Below are 9,435 nucleotides of genomic sequence, written 5' to 3'. Positions count from 1 at the left end.
ATAATCTCTTGCTTCTATCCAAATTATTGCAATAATGCACCTATAAGAGCTTATAAGTAAAAATAATGTCTGGTACTACCAAAAAAAAAGGTAAAAATGTCTGGGCGGTGTAATTTTACCTGGGATGAGTTATATTAATCTGAGAGGTGCGTATAAAAGTTCTACGCGGCAAGAAAATCTGCATAGAATGATGCTTGCGGATATACGTTGCCGAGGATAATGAAAGTAATTACTGAGTTTTTTTTTTTTTAACATTTTTCAATTAATTGGAAGAAACCCTTGGACGGGAGGAACCGCGGAAGAGTTCAACTGGAGGAAGAGTAGGGGCGCAGAGGAGGGCCATTGCTCGGGAGAGGTAGGAGGCTTCGCTTCTCCTCAATACGGAACCCTCCTCTGGGGTGGCGTATGGGGTTGCTAGAAAGGAGGCTCTTTTATCTTCTCTCTTCATTCTCTTCTACTGCTGTCAAGAGCACCCTCTTCTCTTCCCCCCATCACCTCGTCTTCAGTCTCCTTCGCTTCTCCACTGCTACAAGCCAAGACCCATCTCCCAAACCCCCATTTCAGGTGGAATATCTCATCAATTCGTGCGGACTTTCGCCGGACAGAGCGGTGGAGGCATCTAAATGCCTGGCCCATCTCAAATCCCCTTCAAAGCCCATCGCTGTCGTTGGTTTCCTCAAGCAGTTCGGTTTTGGCGATGAACAAATCAGAAGGATCGTATCTTTGAAACCCAGAGTTCTCTGAAGGTGTTACAGGAACTGGGATTTTCCGACACTGAGATTGTTCAGCTGGTTTCGTCGAGCCCCTTAGCCCTTGTTTGTGGGGAATGCAGCGTAGGATCGAGTTCTGGAGGCCATGGTTTGAGACCAATGAGCAGCTACTGAAAGCTATTGAGAGGAATCTTCACCTTCTTAGCTCTAACCTTGGTAAGAGGATCATGCCCAACATACTCCTTCTAAGAAATTGCGGCATTTCTGACGGTCAGATTGGGAAGATGATGTTAAAGAGTCCTTGGTTAATCACTGCAAGCCTTTCTTCTATGAAGTCTGTTATCCAACGAGCCGAGGAATTGGGAGTCCCCCGTGGTTCAGGAAGGTTCCCGATGGCCCTCCAAGCAGTTAGCAGCAACAGCAGAACCAGAATTAAAGCCAAGTTCAAGTTCTCGATGGGCCTCGGATGGTCAGAAGCTGATGTTGCCTTTATGATCGGCAAGGCCCCTGCTGTTGAATCGTTCTGAGAAAAGCATATGTGACAAGATGGATTTCCTAAGAAAGGAAGTTGGTTGTGAGCTCCAGTACGTGGCCCATCGCCCAGGGCTCCTCACTTATAGCTTGGAAGGGAGGATGATTCCCAGGTATGGTGTCCTAAAGAATCTAAAAGCAAATGAGTTGCCCGAGGGAGACCTGGACTTTTATTCTGCTGTTATGATTTCAGAGGACAAGTTCCTAAATAAGTTCGTTCTTCCTCATAAGGATAGAATTCCGGGGCTATATGAAACTTATGTTGCTTCTACTGCTGGAAAAGTTCCAATTGATTGCAAGTTTTGAGGAGATTCAGTGAAGAAAGTAGAGTATTTATTTTTCAGAATTGGTTTATCAATCTATACAATTTAATATCTTTTTCATTGGTTCCCGTGCATGTCGATGGTGGAGCTAGGTGATCTCATGCTTCGCCAGATGAGTTGAATGATTGTGATGATCAAGCCAAGATGTATCCGGTTCATAACTAGTACAAAATTCAAGTGAATGCTGTCATCCTAAGTAGTGCAATTTTTGTTGCTTTGGGGCATTAAGTTATATCCTGTGAATGAGGATTTGTTTAAATGTGCATGGAAAAATTGATTTTTCTTTCTTCATAGTTTATCTCAGCTTCGTTTTATTGATTTTGTAGTTAGCAAATCATGGACACAGGTTTCATCACTATCATATATCTTCAATCAATTGATTTAAATTCAAGCAGTTTAATATCATCTCCACGAGGTCTAATCAATTGATTTAGTATTTTCAGTTCAGGTAGTTCTTTGTGAAGCTCATTTTGCTGTTTATGCTGGGAAAGTTTCTATTTGCTTGCAAATCTTGAACAAAAACGAGGGAGAATCTATTGGGCTCCTTATCTTTCTTTGGTTGATTTAACCATTCATACAGTTTAACATCATTTTCACTTGTTTGGTGGCATGCTTCTATTAATGAGTTTGAAATGTCATGATGATCCTAACATCTTTGACTTCTTTTTTCTCAGGAACAAAAGACATACATCTTGTAAGAAGAGTGTGATTTATTAGCAATGTGAATGGGGGATAAAAGAAGAAAAGCCTCTTCTTACTATAGCCTCCTAGGAGACATGGGGATAACATCTTACTAAAAGTTATGTTTTGGTGTTCAACTCGTGTCCTAAATCCACTAACTTTACTATTATTATCCAACCACTCCAATTACAGGTGAGATAGTTTCTTATTAAGAAAAGTAAGTTCATCTATTCTCATGATCTTTTGAGATGAGACTAGGAAGTCTTGATGGTTGCTTTTATGGTTGATCCTCTAAAAGGTAATGAAAATCTAGGGTGGTGCTAAGTATAATTTGAATTTTCTTAGTTCATATTCTCAAGCTGTGGGATTTTCTATGGACGACAGTTTGACACCATGTCTATGAGCTAACTCATCATCATTTGTTTTGGTGATCAACACTGTGACTGCGGTTTGGTATGTATATGGCTATGTAGTTACTGAACTCAGTTAAATCCATTTATTTGTGGATGCCACTGGATGTAGCTGCTTTTTTAGTCCGAACATTTTAGCAAGAGGACTCTTAGGCTATGTTCTTCAATTCTCATGTGTTTGAATTTTCTCTGGCTTTTATCTTTGCCATGAACTTAGTCAAATTAATTCTCATATCATGTCTAAGCAACTGTAAGTCATGTCATCTCCTAGAAATATAATGTGCTTCATGTCATGTTACTTTTCCACAGGTATGATCTCAATGACAATGAGAAACTCTTATCCAGTTCAGTGTAATCATGGCTGTCGCCTGATTAGAGTGGGTGGCTGTCAATCCCACAACACTCCCTTGCGCTGCACCCCCCGTCCCCGCACCCCCCCCCCTCAAAAAAAAAAAAAAAAATCTGATTAAGGATCTTGATTCTTTGTATAACTTGATTGATTTTCATTCTTTATATAACTCAATTGGTACAACCCCTACTTTGGATGGATGCATTATCCTTGTCTGTCTTTTGAACAAAAAGATGGGAGGAAGACCAACCAAGAAAGGGCCATTTAGTAAAGAATGTATTTGGAAAACTGCTGGCTGGGAGGTGGGGATGTTTGAATATCAAAGCTGGGTTGTACTGAGTTGGGTCTATGCTTTATGATATTATTAAAGGATAAGTCAGGGAGATCGATAATATGAAGAACTGTCTTTTTTGTCCAGGGTTCCAGCGACAGCAGCAAGCTCTGGATTTCTGCCTAGAAGACTATATGCAACCACCACCAAAAGCCGACAAGACTGAGACAGACTTACTCATTAAAATGTTTATTTTCTGTAGAGGTAAGCAATGGGCTATCAGCTTTCAAAGTATTGATTATAATGAGTGCTTAATGTACTCATGGATTCATAGGCTGTTGCATAATTCACAGATGGGCATGATTGCTAAACTGGTGCTTTCCAATTCACTCCTGAACTTGAGAGGACCCTGACTCACAATTTTCTTGTCAGAAATCTTGAGAAAATGCTGCTCAAGATTTCGACCAAATTAAGTTGTAAGGAGATTCAAATAAGAAACTATCTGGTTGTTGTTTCAGATGATTTATTACTTCATACTATTTAATTTGTTAATGAAGCTAGCACTCTGTTAAAAATCACAAATTTCATATGAGGCACATATTTGCTCCATCTGATTGAAGCCTGTGACTCCAGTCCAATGCTCAATCTTAGCAAGTAAAACTAATTTGAGGCTTTCATGCGGCTGGGTGTTTATGTTATATCTGTCTTCTTAAGATTTGATGTTCATTTGGTGTTAGACTTCATGTCTGCATAATAGATTATTGTAATTTCTATGGACGATTGCAAGAAAACACCAATGCATGAGAGCACTAGTAGATTATGAATGGTCTAAGGGAGGACAATATCATGAAGAGGAGGTTGTTCGATATTTTTTTTCGTCTTCCAATAGAAAATGGACACTTAATTTATCCTTTACATCGTCCGCATTTCTTATCTACATCTTTTCATGCCTTGAAGTTTGCTGTGAACTTGTTAAATCCATTTTTCTTGATTTCAATTTCATACCTACACAATAGCCCATCATAATATTTATTGGCTGATGCTTGGCCACAGTTTTTGGAGAGTTGACATTCAAAGCATGATTCAAGAGTAGACTACTCCATCAAGCTGAAGGTGCTTGTTTCTTTAGTTGATTTTCTTTCTTTTTCTTTTAATGTAAATGATGGGCAAACCGATCACATATCATTTCTTGTTCTATCATGCAAGGATGATTGAGCAATTGACTCACTTTGAGCATATTGACTATGTTTTGTCTGTACATCTTCGAAAAAATTGAATTTCACAAGCAGAGTGGAAAGTCCAAAAAAGAAGGGCAGTGTGGGTCACCTTGTTCAGGTTAGGAATAAGTTCATGCTCTCTGTATGGCTTTTTATGATACAGAGAAATCAAATCATCCAAATTGCCCACACACCTCTAAAATGATGCCTTTGTTTCTAAAAGAGTGGGTAAAAGTTCTCATAATAATTTATGTATTTTCATCACTATGGTTGTTGTGTGATTAGTCTATGGTTTGTAAGTGATGGTGTGGAGCAAGATTTGCCATATTGTTCCGAACTGGATGATACGAGGCATACTGAACCGGACGATAGGGTATTGATATGCAGTATGGAGAGAATACTGCTGTTTGGTACGTCGAACTAGTCTTGTCCTGACAAAGTAATAGATTGGCACCGATATGGATCCTGGTACTTAGACGGTAAACCTTAGTGTGGAGTTTTGATAGGTCTGCTATTTGCAGATTGCAAAGTTCTTTGCAATGGATGTATCTCAGCTTGTTGGTTAAGTATGTAACTGAAGAAAAACTTTTTCATTATTGCTTGTTGGTTGTTTCATCATAGATTGTAAACTTTCTCCTTGACCCACAATATATGAGCTATTGAAGTCACCTATATGTTTTAGTGATTCAAGAGACTGTTAGAAGTCCCAGTCAAAGAGTCCAGACAAATTCAGTACTATACAAAAATTGTAGGGCAAATAAAATTATGGATGATTTTGAATGTAGACAATTTTTTTAAGAATGCTTATTTCTTGAGCTGCCTTTATCTTCTATTTTGTAGTAGTTACTGCTCTGGTCACTAAATCAAGATTGTGCATCTTTGGTAATCTTCTCCTTTTCCTCCATACTGCTGTGACTGAAATTTCTTGTTTCTCCATGTTGTTCTTAATTTTACTAACTGTCAAAGTAACATTTTATTACAGAAGTGAAGTTTAGCAATGGTAATCTTCTCCTTTTTAGCGTTGCTCATTTATCTATTTGGATATTATCATACATTATCATGAAACTGAAAGATGAAAACATCTTATAATTTCATTACTAATGAGAGAACTTTCTAACCATATTCATTATGTCAAGCAACCCATAAGCGATATAATGAATATAGAAGCAAAATTGCCGAAGTGTCTACTTGGGTGCACTTGATAACTTTATTCAAAAGAGGCATGTTCGGTTGGAAACATTACTTAGGTCGAGACATTGTGTCATGGGGAAAGGTTTTTCGATGAGGTTTCATTATTTTCCTTGACGATACACTTTAGTGTTAATTTGTGAATCAGGCTGTAGGTTAAATTCTCTAATGAATTAGAATTTATGAGCATGAGACTTGGGAGAAATAGAAGTAAAAAACTGCTTGAAGTTTGAACGCTTGGATTCTTACACTCTGCCATCAGATGAAGTACATGTAAACTGAAATAAGACAAGATCCAATATATTCTTTAAAAAAATAAGATAATATTTCTCTTACCATAAGATGGCAACTTTAAATCTCTGAAGAGATTATTGAGCATCGATCTATAATTTATGTAACCCTAATGTTGAGTTTATATCCTGTGGCCATCTAAATGACTGGCTACTTTGCCGTTATTTTGTGGCTACTTCATTCAAAAGCCATTGCCACAGCGGACTGAAGCCGAGGCTACCACCTTAATTGCCATGGTCAGTTTCTACAGGGTTGTACAGAGAAGAAGCTACATGACACAATCGGTTTCTTGATGAAGTCCAGTTTGAGCCGTTGAACATTGACCAAAGACCAGAACTCCTCACATACGGCTTGGATCGCAGGTTGATTCTCAGATACCATGTCCTACGGATTCTAAAGGTGAATTAGTTGCCCGTGGGAGGACGGGACTTTTATAATGCTGTCATATTAAATGAAAACAAGTATCTATATAAATTTCTCCTTTGGTGAAGATCTCAGAGCTCCAACTTCTGTCGGATCAGGATGTCATCCAAACGGTTTAATTCGAATCGGCCAGTCCCGGCTCAAGTCGGGCTCATCCAGTATTTTGCAAAAATTTTCAAGTCTAACCCAGTTTTAAAGTTTGAAAAAAAATTTTCATCGCTTTTGATCCAACCTAATCCTAGCTTGAGCAAAAAATATGATCAAATTACGTTTGTACAAAAAAAAAAAAAAAGGGACAAATTTCAAGCCTAATTGATTTTTTTTTTTTTTTTGGACCTTCTACTGTCATGATTAATTTTCAAACTTAATTAATAAAAATTAACAAATAATTATTTATGTCAAAAAGATTTAAAAAAATATATAAATATGAAATATTGTTAAGAATAACTAGCATTTTTGCAGGTGCAAGGATAAAATTTTTCAAATAAAATATTATTATTTTAAAATAATATATATTAATTTATATTTTTAATATATTAATTTTTTTTATTATAGAAACTTATTTGCAATCCAAAGAAAATAAAAAGATAGATAACTGAACCTTCTACCTAAGAAAGATAAATTGGAAAATTTTTATTTAGGTAGAATTTTAAAGAAAATACACGCTTTTCTACAGTGGGATTAGAAAATAAGGGTGGACTTCATGACATGTCGTGTGATTTTTTTAAACTAAATTTTAGGAAGGGTAGAACATTCTCTTTCCTAATCCTTCAACAGGTGGAGAGGTGAAGTTCAGGGGAAAAAAGAAGAAAAAAAAAAAAAAACTTAAATACATATAGCTAGGGTTTCAGCGAGAAATATAAGCCGGCCAGGTGCGGTCACCACCTCCTCCGTTTTTACCTGCGTCGCCTCAGCTGAAGTACGGTATAATGCTGAAGCTCTCCTCCTCCCTCTCCATCCCCTCCTTCTATCTCCCCTACCTCGTCGGAGCGGTCCACTTCCCCTCCACCTTCACCTCCACCTTCACCACCGCCGTCGCAGCCGCTGCCGGAAAGCTATCTGCCGAACCTCATTTCATGGCCGACTACCTCGTCGCCTCCTGTGGCCTCTCCCCGGAGAAGGCGGCGAAAGCCTCGAAGAGCCTCCGCCGCATCAAAATGCGCCGATCATTTCTGATGATCGGATTGGGAAGATGATATTAAAAAGTCCTTGATTAATCACTAGAAGCCTTCCTTCAGTGAAGTCCGTTATCCAACGAGCCGAGGAATTGGGAGTCCCCCGTGGTTCAGGAAGGTTCCTGACGGCCCTCCATGCAGTTAGCAGCAGCAGCATAACCATAATTAAAGCCAAGTTCAAGTTCCTGATGAGCCTGGGATGGTCAGAAGCTGATGTTGCTTTGTGATGATCAAGCCAAGCTGTATCCGGTTCATAACTAGTAACAAAATTCAAGTGAATGCTGTTGTCCTAAGAAGTGTGATTTTTGTTGTGAATGAGGATTTGTTTAAATGCGCATGGAAAAATTGATTTTTCTTTCTTCATAGCGTAGTTACTTGGCGAATCATGGACACAGGTTTCATCACTATCATATATCTTCAATCAATTGATTAAAGTTCAAGCAGTTTAATATCATCTCCACCAGGTCTAATCAATTGATTTAATATTTTCAGTTCAGGCAGTTCTTTATGAAGCTCATTTTGCTGCTTATGCTGGGAAAGTTTCTATTTTCTTGCAAATCTTGAACAGAAACGAGGAAGAATCTATTGGGCTCCTTATCTTTCTTTGGTTGATTTAACCATTCATACAGTTTAACGTCATTTTCATTTGTTTGGTGGCATGCTTCTATTAATGAGTTTGAAATGTCATGATGATCCTAACATATTTGACTTCTTATTTCTTGGGGACAAAACACATACATCTTGTGAGAAGAGCATGGTTTATTAGCAATGTGAATGGGGAAAAAAAAAGAAGAAAAGACTCTTCTTGCTATAGCCTCCTAGGAGACATGGGGATAAAATCTTACTAAAAGTTATATTTTATTGTTCAACTCATGTCCACTAACTTTGCTATTATTATCTAACCATTCCAATTACAGGTGAGAGAGTTTCTTATCAAGAAAAGCAAGTTCATCCATTCTCATGATCTTTTGAGATGAGACCAGGAAGTTTTGATGGTTGCTTTTGTGGTGGATCCTCTAAAAGCTGATGAAAATCTAGGGCTGGTACTAAGCATAATTTGGATTTTCTTAGTTCATATTCTCAAGCTGTGGGATTTTCTGTGGACAGTTTGACGCCATGTCTATGCCTGAATTCATCATCCCTTGTTTTGGTGATCAACACGATGATTGCAGTTTGGATGGTTTATTTACTGTGACTTCTTCATGCTGTAATTGATTTTCTGGTGGTACCTTGTTATGGCACTTATGACACGAGTTCAGCAGTTGATGTTGTGTTGCTCCTTCTATCAGGAAAATTCCATTAACTTTGAGGTTGCCTTGATCTGTAGTTGATCTTAGTTAAGATCTTGTCTAGCAAAGTAGACAATTAGATTCTTCATTATCTTATCTCCGAGTCTTCTCAAACTTTTTTTTTTTTTAATTATTGAGAAATTGGAGAAGAAGTTCAAAGACCACCTTCCACCACTTTCATTAAGTAAAGAACAGAGTATAAGATCAGAAATAGAAGATTACATCAACTATTGCAGCTGATCTAAAACAAGATTATGGCAATTGTTGCTCATCTGAGAGCAAAAACTACCCCAATAAGCTGAAAGACAGTGTCTGTGGTTGGTGAGGATCTTTTGTTGAGAAAGATGCTACCATTGTCTCCCTCCAAACATGCCAGCAGATAGCAAGGAAGAGTTTGTAGAATGGTAAGTTATCTGGAGTAGATCAACTGCATTGTTGAAAGTCCATCGCTAATCGTTGTTGCACTAGGATTCTATTTCTAGTTTATCTTTGTTTCTTATTTCAGTTCTAGTTGGAATAGTTTATCTTTAATCCTAGCCTAATTTTTTTCACTATTTTTATTTGATTTTACTTGGTA

At 37.8% G+C, this 9,435-nt stretch overlaps 1 pseudogene; it reads left to right on the top strand.

Annotated features, from left to right (window-relative positions):
- The first annotated feature begins 244 nt into the window (after positions 1 to 244).
- On the top strand, positions 245 to 8,234 carry LOC140853273 (uncharacterized; annotated as a pseudogene).
- Positions 8,235 to 9,435: the final 1,201 nt, after the last annotated feature.

Source organism: Elaeis guineensis, chromosome 13, assembly GCF_000442705.2.
Source record: "Elaeis guineensis isolate ETL-2024a chromosome 13, EG11, whole genome shotgun sequence".
In the NCBI taxonomy this organism is placed as follows: Eukaryota; Viridiplantae; Streptophyta; class Magnoliopsida; order Arecales; family Arecaceae; genus Elaeis; species Elaeis guineensis.
This window is presented reverse-complemented; position numbering and strand designations above follow the sequence as displayed.